A 15409-nucleotide genomic window follows, 5' to 3' on the forward strand; every position below is an offset into this window, starting at 1 on the left:
GACTACAGGCCAGTTATATAGGGGCTGGTCTCCAGGTGGGGGAGGTGGTTGGTCTCTGGATGGGGCCTCCATGTGATCTCCAGGTGGGGGTAGACATCTGGTCCCAGTTCCTGATAGTCCTTTCTTTTACTGGCTATGCATCAGACACTGGAGCAACACTTATACCCGGCTCTTTCAGTTGTCATTGATGATGGCTGTCAGCATAGACTCTCTGCCTAGGGGTCATCACATTCCTAGAGAACTCAAAAGAACAAAGTTAGCATCTTTTTGAAGCTGGGAGGGGCCATAACATCTACAGAGCATGTCTGGGCTAATTAATCAGAGGTCGTTTAAAGCTACAATATAGTTTCTTTTCTACAATATGGCTTCCCTTATGTCAACCTTGTGTTGAGCTGGTATCAAGAACAGGTCTCTTTGGACTTGAATACTTGACACTGTGAGTCTGAGTGAGAGAGTGGGAAAATACAGTGTAATTCTGGTTCCCTTGACCCCAGTTTTATAGGACTGTTTTCAGCTGCTGCTTATTTGATGTGATATGTAATGTCATTCTGTATTACAAGATTCCAGAAGTGCTGTTTCAACATCACGTCCAAGTATATTTCCTCGTGAAGTTGATGAGGTTGAACTGGAGAACAGCTGTAGGTATGTGGAGGAAGTGGTAGATTAGCTGTTAAAAGGTAATAAGGAGACTGATGATTCATCTAGGTTTCAGTATTAAGAAAAACAGTACACTCTCCAGAAACAAAGAAAATAAGGAAACTGCTTTGTAAGAAGTAACAAGAGATTTTCACATATTGAGGTATATAGGGTCACTTGTCAAGTTCAAAACTGATCAGCTTGAACTAAAAAGCCCAATTTATAGCCTATCAAACATACATTGTACATCTGCTTATCCATTAAAGCAAAGAATGTACTCTCTCACGATAGGAAGGCATGCTTCCTCTCCCATGCCCTTTTGGTTATTGGTAACGCCTGGATTACTCCCTTTCCTGACGTCAGGGTCATGTTAATTTGCAACTGAATACCTCTTAGAAATTTCGGTGGAAACGTATCCTGGGTGTGTTTAATGTATGTTCTTTGTTCTAAAAAGGTATAAGACTGTACTGAAAAGTATACTTCTCCAGAATGCCTTTTAAGGCCTTCCCGGGTAATAATCCTCACTCTGGCTCATAATAAACTCACCCCAATTTTGATTTATAGATTGGTTATGGATTATTTGTGTCTACAGAAGTAACATATTACTGTATTATCCTCCCCATTCCCCCATTAATTTATTGTATTATTAAAATTGAGTTTTTAAAAACATTCATCTTTGAGATGGTGAAGAGAACAAGACAATATTGAAATAACTCTGGCCTGGGGCTAACACTGCCAGGATTCCATACTCCACACCAAACACTTTCTGGTTGACAAACCTCTTTTCTCACTCAAATTATGAATGAGTCATTGAGTTGTTGGTATACAACACTCTGAGTCATTTTGCTAGTGTGGAAATATGCAGTTCAGAGTTGTTTACGTTCTCTCCCTCCATTTCTTTTGGAGACATAAGCAAGCTGGACCGGGCTGGGAGGAATCTGTGGCCAGACATCTGTTTCCCTCTGCTGAAGCTAATCGCCTTGTGCTAGGATTGTTCCTTGGCTTTATTGCTATTGAGGTTTTAGCAGGAGATCCACTTGGCCAGGTGCTTGAGATTAATGAACACGGTCTACACGAAAGATGGAATATGCTTCCTTCTTTCAAGTGCGTCAGGCCCTGGGGAGCTGTGTGTAACCTAAGTGCCAGACTTCAGTCTCTGACGTAGAGGTGGTGGTAATTCATTGACCTCCCAAAGCGCTCAGCACTTCTTTCAGGTCTTAGGTCACAGAGTAGGTGTTGTGACCTCCCTGTTTTGCAAGGTGTGGTTCTTGCCATCATTTGTCTTTCATCTTCAGGACACACAAAAAGAGAGGAGTAGGAGTGAGGGGGTGGGGATAGGAAAGAGATTGCAACATATAAAATAACACATTCCTCTCTCATCTGATTCTTCATGCGGTAGGGGTGGAGCGATCTGAGAGGTTCATTTGTGGAAGTATTTTCAAATCCAAAGCATAACTCATGTCTTTGAAATGATAAAGTACTGCTTTGTAGATTATTCATTTATTTATTTTTGGTAAGGCACAGGGCATTATTGCTAATATTAGCCTCTTTCTCACTTGCTTTCATTTCATTACCATTTCTTGAGTCAGGAGGAAAGGAATATAGTTACAGTTAATACGCTGGGAATTTCACTTCTTGTTTTATCCATGTCGCAATCCTTAAGTGACTAACTGTTACATAACTTTGCCTGAGATGTCCTTCACTCCTTCTGTGTCTGGAAAAAGAACGTCTTTTTATCCTTTAAAGCAGAGACCAAGTGTCATTCTCCCAACCAGGGAGAACTTTGCTCTCACTTCTCGGCTCTTGAGATCACAGTGATGCTGCAGGTATGATGTTTATCACCTTAAATTTCAGTTAGTTACATTCAAATCCCTCCTTCTTACTAGAGAATGAGTCCTTCAAAGGTAGAGGCTCTGTTTTCTTCATTTGTACATCACCAGGGCCTCGAAGAATATCTAGTGCTTAGTAATGCCCAATAGATGTTAGTGTCAGAACAAGAACTGGTGTTCAGTTCGATATTAACACTAATTACACAATTAATTAACGTTAATTACACCAAGTTATTTCTGATATAGAAACCAACCGACAAAACGAAAAACAAACAAATAATTGTAGTCTTTATCACTTGCCTAATCTGCAACCTTTACTTAAGCATAGTTTTGTGTGTGGGTGAATGGAGCAAGACGGGATAGCACATGTTTCTGAGTTTACTTTCTGATTGTTCCTCAGACTTCAGTGTAAGTCTCTTAGGTCACGGACACCTGCATCATGGATACTGTGAAAACTTTAAATGTAAAAAATACAGGAGTTTCGGATGGAAGGTGTGAGTTGTTGGGATATTAGTGAGATAAACGGAATGAATAATGAATTTTGAAGGTGTTATGTGTTTGTCAAAACTCTGGCTAGAGGAATCAGAAAGAATTTTTCTCTGTCTTTATATAAAGCTATCTACTATTTATTGTATTTCTTCTCCTTTCCCTCCCACCCCTCCTTCTCCTTCTGCTGCTCTTTCTCCTCCTCCCTCTCTTCTTCCTCTTCCTTATTGTCTCTACATCTGTTTTATATGCTCCCCTTTTTATTCCTAGAGGTTCATTTTTAAGAAGTTAGCAATGGTGAGGGCAAGTCAGCGAATCAAATAAGGGAATGATTATGGGGAAATTAGTGCAATTCACATTACAGGAAAGAACTATTTCTCACTTGGTTTTATTTTTCTTGTTTCAAAAAATGCATTTATTTATTTTGACTAGACAATATGGTCACATCTTTCAAAATTCAAAACTAGAGAAGGGAACATAGAGAAAAATTTTCCTTCCGTGTCTGTCCCCTAGCCACTTGGTTCCCTTGGGACAGAAAGACAAGCTCAAGTTTCTTCGGTCTTTCCAGAGACATTTTCTGCATATACAAATAAACACACAAACACAGACATTCTTTTTCTCCTCTTTTACATAAATGAAAGTACATATTTTGCACTTTAACTTTTCTACACATTACTTATTTTACTTTAGTGGCTATGAGGCATTCTACCATATGGATGTACTGTAATACATTTAACCAGTTACTTATTGATGAATATTTAGGTTGTTCCCAATATTATTTTGTGACAAATTATGCTAAATAAATTACCTTGTACCTATGCCACTTCACACATGTTCAACTATTTCTTTATTCAAAAATGAAGGACCTATTCTAGGTCAGAGGGAATGAATGCTGATAATTTTGATGGATCTTGCCAAATGCCCTCTGCTAACCCTGATCCGTGAGTGGTGGGTTTTTAAGCTTCTTGATAGCTCCCAGTCTGATTCACAGAGTTTCTTTGAAGCATGAGTATAATTCTTTTTCTATTAAATATTCCATTAGCTAGTTATTAAGACAAGAAGCATTTGCTTTTTATGCTTTTATGATGTTTATTAAATTTTAATAAAGTAATCAAATGAAAGAACTGAATGTATGCTGGAGACTGTGTCCAAATGAACAGTAAAAAAAGATAGGATTCAATGGGTTCTTTTATTTATATGATATGGAACCGCTCATTGGAGGGTTTCATTTTACTGACTTGGCAAAATTAACTTATCATTTAGGCTTACACGGAAGTTCTTAATTTCAAAGTGGTCCAGAAAAAATATTATTTTATGTAGGTTTATTTTCATAGTTGTTTTCTATTTAGTTCAACAAGCATTAACTACCAAAATGTGCTAGACTCTACAAAGTTGGGAGAGGCAGAAACAAATATGACAGTCCCCCAAATTAGGGGCTCGTGGTCTAATAAATGGCATTTCAACAGGCTTCTAAAACTTACTTTAGTCAGAAGATATTGGAAGGATTTGCTTGTAATTTTAAAGATATTATTAAGACTATCTTTATATCTTTCAATGTCATAATGAAGTGAAGAAAATCTCAACCAGGAAACTCTCTCTGTTTCAATCAACCAACTGATAATTAGTCATGATTCTCTCCTTGGCATTTTGCAAATTGGATTATCTCTTTCAGTAGAACAACATAAAATGTGAGTTATAAAACTTTTCACTCCTTTTGACCTGGTAATTGTTACAATTAGGCAATTTTCTTATAATTTTGAAATAGTCAGTTGGTTTAGCTCAATCAATGAAATTAGCTACCTTTGAAGACAAAACAACTAGTTGAAAGAGCAATGTTTTTAATTTTTATGTTGTAGCCTTGCTCAGACCCTGCATCATCCTATTTATGAATTGATATTTATTGTATGATCAGATTGTAAACAGAATCCATGGACACTTGAAATTTATATATTACTTAATGTAAATTGATATTGATCCACTTAACTTAAAGTTTTTGTGAAATCCCTGTCTCTTGATTATGCAACGTTAGATTTTAATTTCTTATTCGATGACCTGTTTCCTCCATACTACTTAGTATCAATTTTGTCTCGCATTTACCTTGTAAATAGAAATCACAATATCATGATTTTGATTGTCTGCCGTTGTTATTGTCTTCCAACTTTGATTTTAGTACTATGATCTACTAGGGCCAGTTCAGGCTTCTTATTTTATAGTTAATTCATGCATTGAACAAATAATAATTAGGACTTACTATATGTCAAAATGATATGTGGATATTGAGATGGTAGCTAGATCTTGGGTTATAGAGCTTTTGTCATAGTGGAGAAGACAAAATAAACAACTAGACAAATAAGATAATTACAGATTTGAGTAGCTATTATAAAGGCACAACTATGAGATAAGAAATAAAGTACTTGAGGAAGCCACTAAATGGTCAGGGAAGACCTCTGAGGAGTTCACAGTTGACCACAGACCAGGAGTTTGAGCATGAACGGGCTCTGCAATTATCAGGAAGAGTAGTTTAGGCAGTGTAGACAGAGATAATAGATGTTAAGTCAGGAAAAAGAACTTGGCCCTTTCTGGGAAAAAGGTGAGAGTAAATGACTATCTGGAGACACACGGTTAGTTAGTGTTAGAAGTTGTAGGTCTCAGTCTGTATAATGTGGTCAAACACATCTGATAGAATGTAATAGTGATTCATCATTCATTTATTTAGTACACTCCACTGGAAATACAAAAATCAGAATAGCAAAACCACTGCCTTGACATCTGATATTGTCAGTAATTAAATTAATTTTTTTAAAGTTTATATTCTTATCATTTTCTTGATATTAAAACATTCACTTTGCCAAGGATAAAACACAAGATGAAATATTTGATCTTTGAATAGTATTTTTCCTAGGTACAAATAAGATTCCAATTGCCAATAGGTCATACACTTTGACTTTTAAAAATGCTAATGTATAAACTGGAAATCACACTATATATTATGCTTTACTTAGCCCCAGCTGAATGAGAGGTGGATATCTGATCCATGATGTGCCAATCAGATTGTTTAAGACTGAGAGACCATCACTTACGTGATGAAGGAGCTTAAACTGAAAGATTCAGTAGAGTGGGTGAGAGCCATTACATGCCAAAGCAGCAAAACTAGCTGAAATTTGGGGGGTAGTAGAGAAACCATATAAAGCACATAAAGCCAATTTACAGAAAGAAGCAAGATAATACAGCAAAAATGCAGAGAAGCAGCAATAAGACCATGTGGCTCATTGAGAAATAGAGTTGTGTGCTTCCAGATTTTCTAATCCTTATGTTGAGGATTGCTGCTAGATGCAGGCAAGAGGGACTCCTGCCACAGACCCTTTAAAGTACATGGGACCCGCATATTACAAACTCACACAAGAAAAATCAATTTGCTAAAGAACACAAGGACACCTCTGTCATTTGATAGCCAGTACTCCACACTGGCACAGCAAGACCCCAAATTCTGAACATCAACTCTTGTAACTCAACTCAATCCTAAGGGAAATGCTTCTCCACATCTCCTGCCCTATATCCTCGAAACTGTGTGAAAGCAGCTGTGCCGGTTGTGGTTGTTCCTCCTTGGTGTCAGGGATGGGTATTGTTTCAGAGTGTAGGGTAGGATTGGGCAAGTAGAAGCTCTTGGTAAGAGAAAAGACCAATTTACTTGTTCATTGTTTCTCTCAGTCAGCATGAGTGCAATAGATGTTTGCACAATAAAACGTGATTTACAATAATGTAAGATGTATATTTTCTTGTTTCTCTTCAAATGCTCCAATTTGTGACTCCCAAGGAATTCACAAATTAGTACAGTACTAGAAACAGTTGTGCATGGTGGGAAAGGATTATTTAATAAAATTAAGCAATTCATATTATTTATAAATGTATATAAATGTGAATTGTAACATACATGATACTGATTCTTTACATGACTGAGAGCTTATAGGTATTATTGAAAAAGATAATAAAAATCAAAATAGAAATGTTATGGGTTGACATTATAGAGTTAGTATGTTTTATAATATTTTCTGTGGAATTATAATTTTCATAAGCAATTCTATTACATTTTAAATTATAGTAGATGAAATCCTTGGTTATTTCTGAGTTATTGACAGTTTTTGTTGTCTCTGCCTCATAACAACAAAGTTTGTCCAAACTGAAATATACAAATATTTTATTTAAGAACTACAGTGACTTAAGTGTGGTTGTCTAATTTAGCATTACATTGATAAAACACGAATTAAGTGGACATTTTGACTGTAACAACATAATTAGCAATTTTGCTGAAACGAAAACAAGAATAAATTTTGTGGAATAAATGTATTATTTATTGCTTGCATGTGTCTCTATTTTATTAGTCATCTAAATGCGTGCCCTATCAGCAGGATACCCAGCTATGTACAATAATAATTAAACTAATTTGTCCATGATATTTTGCTAACCTTCAGTTATAACGAACCATAGGTTTACATTAAAAAAAAAGATCGTTTGTTAAGTAGATGGATTGAATATATTTTATTTACCAATTTATTATCTTATCACTTTCTCAATATTTGGTCCCCTACGGTATCTAACGTCTCCACTGTACTCTTGTGCCAGGTGCTATGGCTATCAGGGCTGGGCCTGCTTCTGTGACCTGCTTTTACTTTGTTTTTCGTTGAGATTTCTATTGTGTCCTTTTAACAATTTCCCATTTTTTTGATTTGGGCTGATTCGAGTGGGTTTCAACTTTTTGCACTAAAAAGTTTTATCTAAGACAGTCACAGAGGCACATACAGTTTCCCCTGTAAATGAAAAAATAAATTAATTCCCATTTAATTAAATTAAAAATCATGTAAATCTTAATCTACCAAATTCTGATTTCTATGTCCTGAGCCTTTTTAGAAATCACAACTTTTGAAAGAGACTAATGATCCTGTCAAGTTTATCAGTATACATGCTTCTGCTTCTCTGGATATTTAGACTTATTTTGAGTGTGCTCTAGGAATGGAGCAGATACAAAAAACAATAATTTTACTTTGAATTAAGCTCCATCAATTTAACAGAAGAAAACAGTCAGCCTCATGTATTAAGCGCATGAAGGAACAAATTGATGTTAGTGGTATTTCACTAGTACTTCAGACAGAAAACTAAACATTAGTAGAAAAGAACTTCATGTAAAACGTTAATGCTATTCAAAAAAGAAATCTCAACTCTTGTTTTTTAAAAAAATTTAAGCACTAACTTCAAGGTGAAAATCCAAGAGAAACATTTGTTTTATTTGTTTTTCTGGTCAAAAGCACATTGCTCATTGTTTGGAAAATATTCTCTAATTTAGACAATTTAGAGTCAGATAATTCTTAGACCTGGCAAGGTCTTTATTCAGGTCTGTGAGTCCATCCCCTCCTCTTATAGATGAAAAGATTGAGGCCTGGACTGCTAGACTGATTTGTCCAAAGTCACTCAGACCATGAATGGCCGCTTAAAGTCTCCTTTTGTTTGGGTCATTAGTTCTGTTTTCTTTCCCCTACAGAATACTTTCTCTGTAGCTTCTTTAAATAAAAGAAATTGAAAAAGGAAGTGATTACAATACAGAAGAAACAGGGCTAATGACCAATTTTAGAATCTATTCTGACCTTAATATTCATGAGGGCATTACTCTGAAACAGAAAAAAGAAAGTTTAAACAAAGGTACCTGGCATTAAATTCAGGTTTAATTATATTTTGATTCCACCTAATTCTATGCATTCATTCAGATGCGTTGCAGATATTCAGATTCTGTCATTTGGTGCCTGAATGCACGGAGAGTCAATCCTGATATGAAGATAGGATAGAATTTTCAAAGTTCTATGAAGTTTTGTTTTCCTGTGAAGTCACTATTTCAACCTCTTTCTTTTCCCTTCCTTCTCAGGGGAGTTGACCATTTTCTTGAACAGTTTTATCACGTCCTTCTGTCCAAGGTGACTCCTTGCACTTACACTTTGAAAGCCATTCACGTCTATGTTTTCAGGGACCTCATTTTTTTCTACTTTCTGTTTGTCTCTCCCTGGAAGCTCTTTCTCATCAACATTTAAATGTACTTACATTTCTCATATCATTAAATGCAAGCAACCAACCAACCTCCTCTATCCCACCAAATGGATATTCCCTCCCATCCATCTTCACTCTCCCCTTCTCCTGGGACCAAGCTATTCTAAAGACCAATGTCTAATCCCTGACTCTCCTTTCTCATGCCCCGTTCACTCCTTAATGCATTTCATCTCAAGTTGGCCCTCTCTCACCTAGCTCTAACCACTTATCCCAAATTCTTCATAGAAATTGCTCTCTACTGTTAACACTGGCTGCCTGCTTGCTAAATCCAAAAGAGGTTTTCAGTCCTTATCTTTCTTGATCTATAGAACCACAGAATGTCACATCTGGAAAAAATCCTCCATCTTCCATCATCTACTCCAGCCCCCTCAAACTATGGAGGTTAAAACTGGTGAGCAGAGAGTCAAGGCATTCTCCTTCCCAATCACTCTCAGCAGTGTCTCCACAGTCAAGGGAAAGAAAGGAAATGTCATTTTGCCAAAATACTCTTCATTCTCCATCTGCCCATTTCTCTACCGGGATAGCAATGAAAATTCATGATACTGAAGTGAGATGCTTTCAATAAGCGGTCAGGGTAAAAAGGACTTGTCTTTTGCATGTCTCATGAGTTTCATTTGTGAACCTCCTGGTAGCCAGTACTTTTTAGAAAGTGTGCCAGTAATTCTAGAATTTTAACATTATTTATTTTATGAAGAAGAATAGATATTGAAGAGCCAAGAAAAGTTTGACAGGAGTCAAACCTCTTTCTTAGAACTGATAACTCTCCTAAGTGGGTAATGCTGATATATCTGCATGAGCTAATTTTAATGATTTACACAGTAAAGAAGTAAAGATACCTCTTGTTGCAGATGCGATCTCTCAGCCTGCTAGATAGGTTTCTGCTAGAAGAGGAAGAAGCTGTCTTCTCTGCCTCCTTCCTCCCTCCTCATAAAGAAGAGAGATGCTATCATTAACCTCTACTCGGGCCAGCCGGGATCTCTTCCTGTTAAAAGTCAAGTGCTTTTAAGTTCCACACTCATCTGGTGTTTCTCAGCTTCAGAAATTAGGTCAGCATTTAAATATAGAGCAACTCACTATTTAAAAGTTGAGAAGCTTTGGGGCCACGTCAAGCCTCGTCTCCATGAAGCATTCTTACTAGTTCTTACTAACATTATTTGATTAATATTATTTGAAATTTCCTCAGCATTCATGTATTCAGTTTGTACCACATATCAAATGTCAGCCCATATGTTGTCCTGGAGCTGCTTTCTAGTTTTTTCTTTTTTTTTTTCAGGTATGTTTCTTTGCCCACTTATCTGGTTGTATCCATGTAGAATTTGGAGTCCTTCCAACTAGGTGAATAAATATGGGCAATTTACTTACCTTTCCTAAAGCTTAATCTCCCCAGTGAGAATACTGTCACCTGCTTCACAGAGTTGTCAAGAGGATTGTCTGTTTCCAGCATGCTTGGCACATGGCAGGAATCTAACACATATTGATGTCCTTTCTTATCTCCCTCATTTCCCCTCTTCCCTCCCTTTCTCTCTCACAGAACCTATAGCCAAGTCACCTGTGGTCAGATGCTTCTTTTTACATCCTAATTGAGTGAATGAGTGTTACCATGGGCAGGTTAAAGTGGGGACTTACTTTGCATGGTAACATTGATAACTGCGTGTGTAACTTGGGACGGCTTGTTCTTTATGGTTCAACTGACTAGTTATATTATTCAATGTTTTCAAATAATATAATGAATTATTAATCTAAATTAGAGAGTGGTAGACCGGAACCCTGGATTTGTGCCCAGAGAATAGCTCTGCCACATTATAGGCATATGGTCACCTATCTGGGACAATGACTTTTTGTACACGTGCCATATGAAACTTTACAATTTCTGTTGACGTTCTGTCCTTCCTTTGTTTCTCTATTATTAATGACTTTTCTGCTCTTTTTTTTTGACATATTTTACCTTAACTTATGCCCAATAAAACATTGCTGGAAAAATGAGCAAGATGAAGGAGTAGGTATATCTTGTTAGATGGTTTCATTAAGTGTTAAAGCTGGAGCCCTCTAAGGGCTGTCCACAGTCAGGATTCACAGCCTTTTACTGAAAGCCCAGTTTTGTCTCCATTCCTGTTTATAGAATATGAAATACCCAGTAAGGTAGACTTTGGGCATATATGGAGTGTGTGTAATCTCAGGGGTTCAGGAAGATTCTATATGTCCTTGAACACAATAAATATTTGCCATTCAGCTCCTGCAGGGCTGCCTTCCGTATATATCTGGTTTGAAATTCCTGGTAGTGAAATCCTCAGTAAATTCCTAATGATAAGTAATTTGTATCTATAGGGCTGCCTAAATTTGAGACACGACTAGTGATCTAACTTCTAGGTGAAAGCTTAGAAAGCTGTATTAATCTTCTCAAATATTCCCAGATACTAAAATTTTGTTGGTTAGAATCAATGACACTTCCAAAAAATATTTGTCTACTTAATAAATTATGTAATATGATCTAAATTATGAGAATATATATTTTGACCATTGAAGGTAATTCAGTTATTTTCAGACTAAATGGAAAAGTAAAAGGAGTCTGTAAACATTTTTTATTCAAATGAACCCTCATGCCAGTTGCTTACCACGGGGCTTAATGATAACAGGCCGGAGATTACTCTATGAAGGGTACACGGAAACCCTATACATATGGGGAAATTTATTTAGGACTTTTTCTGAGCACATTTGCCTGGTTAATGGATCAGATAGCGAGCTGCCATTTTGGACTCCTTGGCAGGATCAGATAAAGGATTGGTGAGCTTCAGTGGGGAAGGAGAGAGCAGGACCACAGCAGGGAAGGGGTTCGGTGAGGTCCTGGGGGGGGCATCAGAGGAGCTCCAGATGCTGGAAATTGGCCTATGGCAGTGCACTAGCAGAGTGGGGAGGAAAATTATCTGGGAGACAGGAATTATGGCTTGCTCCGGGCTCTGCATTAACCAGCTGTGTGATTTTAGATAAGCCACTAGCATTTTGGATAAAGCTTCCATTTCCTCGGTTATAAAATAATAGAGTCAGACCACTTAGACCATCTGTTCTACTGGTAACAATCTATGATTTTAAGAGTAGCTAATCCCTAGACCATATTCTCTATGTAACGAGAATGTTTCTCAAATGCCTAGGTGGAGCTGAGGAAATATCTATCTGTTGTTGTCTTATGAATATTGATCAAATTTACTTTCAAGTTCTGATTTTGTGTTTCTAAGTTGACTAGTAGCTCTATGTCAGTTTCACTTGTATCTACCTCTTCGTTGATGAGACATGATCTGAGGGTATTAAACATGACATAAATATTTTTGGAAATATACTGCATAATATTAAAACCTCCCTGTTTGGTAATTAGAAAATGCATATTAGAATTCTATTAACAATGATAAATTCTGGCCTCCATATTCTTAAAAAAAAAAAACTTATGTTGTTTTTATTGTGCATTATATTATACTTTCTTTTAACCTCATAACGCATGTTTTCACCAAAAGTGATGATAGAATAATAAGTGGTACAATATTATACCAGAGAATTTCAACACAAACACTTTTTCCTATTTTATGGTTATTAAATTTCTTGTTCTTTCTGTTTGGTTTGATTAAATACATATTACTCATATTAAGAATTCATATGCAGTGCCCTGGCTGTTTATATGATATGATTCCATATTAAAAATTATCCCTGAATTGAATAAGAAAATTCAGAGTACACATATCAAATATTAACTTAGAGATGAAATGCATTAAGTATGAAATTCAATCAAAAGAGATGTGAAATAGATATAGAAATCTACATGAAGTGAACATATGGAAGATTCTGGAGGAAAATGCTATAATTTCCTAAGCTGGAAGAAACACCAGCAGCTGGTTATGCTACTGGCACAGATGGAAAGAGATGACATTTTTCTAATAGATTGAAATATTCAAAGTCATAGAAAATTCCAGTAGATGAAGGAACCTTATAACCCATAATCTAAACCTGGTTAGAAACCATTACAGAGCTTTGAGAGAGAAAATGCAAAAGGAATTGGTCATAAAGAGTTACAGAAGCTGTTAGCCAAGTTTCCGGGCTCCATGGAAGATATTTCCTTTGACTACACTCCTGAACAGAAATGATGGATGAGGATTTCAACTGAAATTGAGCTCTACCAAGGGAGTGTGAGTGAGAGTAGGGCAGAGTTTTTAGGAGTTCAGCCCTCTTCTCTCTGTGGAATTAAGAAAAAAGAAATTGCAAGTGACCTGAAATTCAATGAGACAATGTGACTGTTTCAGTGAAAAAGTTCATCTGGTTCACAATGGAAAATAACTGAAATGGGATTTTTGCTGAAACAAGCAACGTTTATAACCACACAAGGTATTTAAAAAGAGCAAAAAGAAAAGCATTTTAAATAATTCTAGGAAAGTAAGATGTAACCGGAAAACCCAAGGCAATTCTTTGCGCGTTCCTCCTCAGGATGAGGAAGTTGTATTGCAGCAAAGAACAAGGTAACCAAGAAGGACCATTGGAAAGTGTGGAGGGCAGAGGTGCCGAGCCCTCTGCTCCTTTCCTGACCGTGACGCTGCAGCCTGGACGGAAGGGAAGCAGTTAGCCCAGCAGACATCCGGTTTTAGAAACAAAAATAATAAGACAGAATTATTTTGAACTCCTTCTAGTCCAAACTCTTCTGAGGTCAGAGATTAGTGTTTCACAGGTGTCAGGAAAGGCAGTTCCAAAGCGTTCAGGAACTGTTGGTTAGAGCACGAGAGATTTAAAAACAAACAAACAAATTCCAACAGTCTACTTAACATAATGAGGTTATCGGCAAAACCAATGTTTTTCTTTCTTTAAAAATTATTGTATTGAGGTCATATTGTTTTATAACATTATGTAATTTCAACTGTACATTATTATATATCAGTTTCTGTATAGACTGCCTCTTGTCACCACCAATGGTCTAGATTTTATCTGCCACCATACACACGTGCCCCTTTAGCCCTTTTGCCCACACCCCAAACCCTCTTCCCCTCTGGTAACCACTAATCTGTTCTTTTTGTCCGTATATTTATCTTCCACATATGAGTGAAGTCATATGGTGTTTGTCGTTCTCTGTCTGGGTTATTTTGCTTAATATAATACCCTCAGGTTTCATCCATGTTGTTGCAAATGGGACGATTTTGTCTTTTTTACAAGTGAGTTAGTCTTCCATTGTATATGTGTATACCACATCTTCTTCATCCATTCATCATTTAATGGGCACTTGGGTTGCCTCCACGTCTTGGCTATTGTGATTAGTGCTGTGATGAACATAGGGGTGCATAAGTCTCTTTGTATTGTTATTTTCACATTCTTTGGATAAATACCCAGCAGTAGGATAGCTCAGGGATATGGTATTTCTATTTTTAACTTTTTGAGAAACCTCCATACTGTTTCCCATAGTGTCCACACCAGTTTGCCTTCCCACTGGCAGCGTGTGAGGGTTGCCTTTTCTCCACATCCTCTCCAACATTTGTTATTTTTGTCTTATTAATAATAGCCATTCTGACAGGTGTAAGGAAATATCTCATTGTAGTTTTGATTCGTGTGTCCCTAATAATTAGTAATGTTGAATATCTTTTCAAATGCCTGTTGGCCATCTGTATATCTTCTTAGGAAAAATGTTTGTTCATATCCTCTCCCTCTTTTTTTTTCTTTGGTGAGGAAGACTGGCCCTGAGCTACTATCTGTTGCCAATCTTCCTCCTTTTGCTTGAGGGAGATTGTCACTGAACCAACATCTGTTCCAGTCTCCCTCTATTTTGCATGTGGGACACTGCCATAGCATGGCTTGATGGGTGTTGTGTAGGTCTGTGCCTGGGATCCAGAATCTGTGAACCCGGGGCTGCCGGAGCAGACCTCACACACTTAACCACTTGCCACTGGGCTAGCCCCATCCTCTGCCCATTTTTCGATAGGGTTCTTTTCGTTTTCTTGTTGACCTGTGTGAGTTCTTTATATATTTTGGAGATTAACCCCTTGTTGGGTATATGATTTGCAAATATTTTCTCCCAGTTGGTGTGTTGTTTTCTCATTTTGTTCATGGTTTCCTTTGTCTTGCAGAAGCTTTGTAGTCTGAAGTAGTCCCATTTATTTATTCTTTCTTTTGTTTCCCTTGCCTGAGTAAACATGGTATTCGAAAAGATCCCACTAAGACTGATGTCAAAGAACATATACTACCTATATTTTCTTCTAGGTGTTTTATGGTTTGTCATCTTTCATTCAAGTCTTTAATCCATTTTGAGTTAATTTTGGTGAATGGTGTAAGACAATGGTCTATTTTCATTCTTTTGCTTGTTGCTGTCCACTTTTCCCAGCATCGTTTATTGACAAGACTTTCCTTTC

General features: G+C 36.9%; 1 long non-coding RNA gene across 1 annotated transcript in view; it reads left to right on the plus strand.

Moving 5' to 3' along the window:
- Positions 1-2311: 2311 nt before the first annotated feature.
- The window catches only part of LOC139082901 (uncharacterized), an 82179-nt gene continuing 69081 nt past the window's right edge, over positions 2312-15409 (plus strand). The window contains exon 1 of the long non-coding RNA XR_011539246.1: positions 2312-2462. This is a non-coding gene — a long non-coding RNA (uncharacterized lncRNA). The remainder of the gene's footprint in view (positions 2463-15409) is intronic.

This window comes from Equus przewalskii, chromosome 4 (assembly GCF_037783145.1).
Source record: "Equus przewalskii isolate Varuska chromosome 4, EquPr2, whole genome shotgun sequence".
NCBI lineage: Eukaryota > Metazoa > Chordata > Mammalia > Perissodactyla > Equidae > Equus > Equus przewalskii.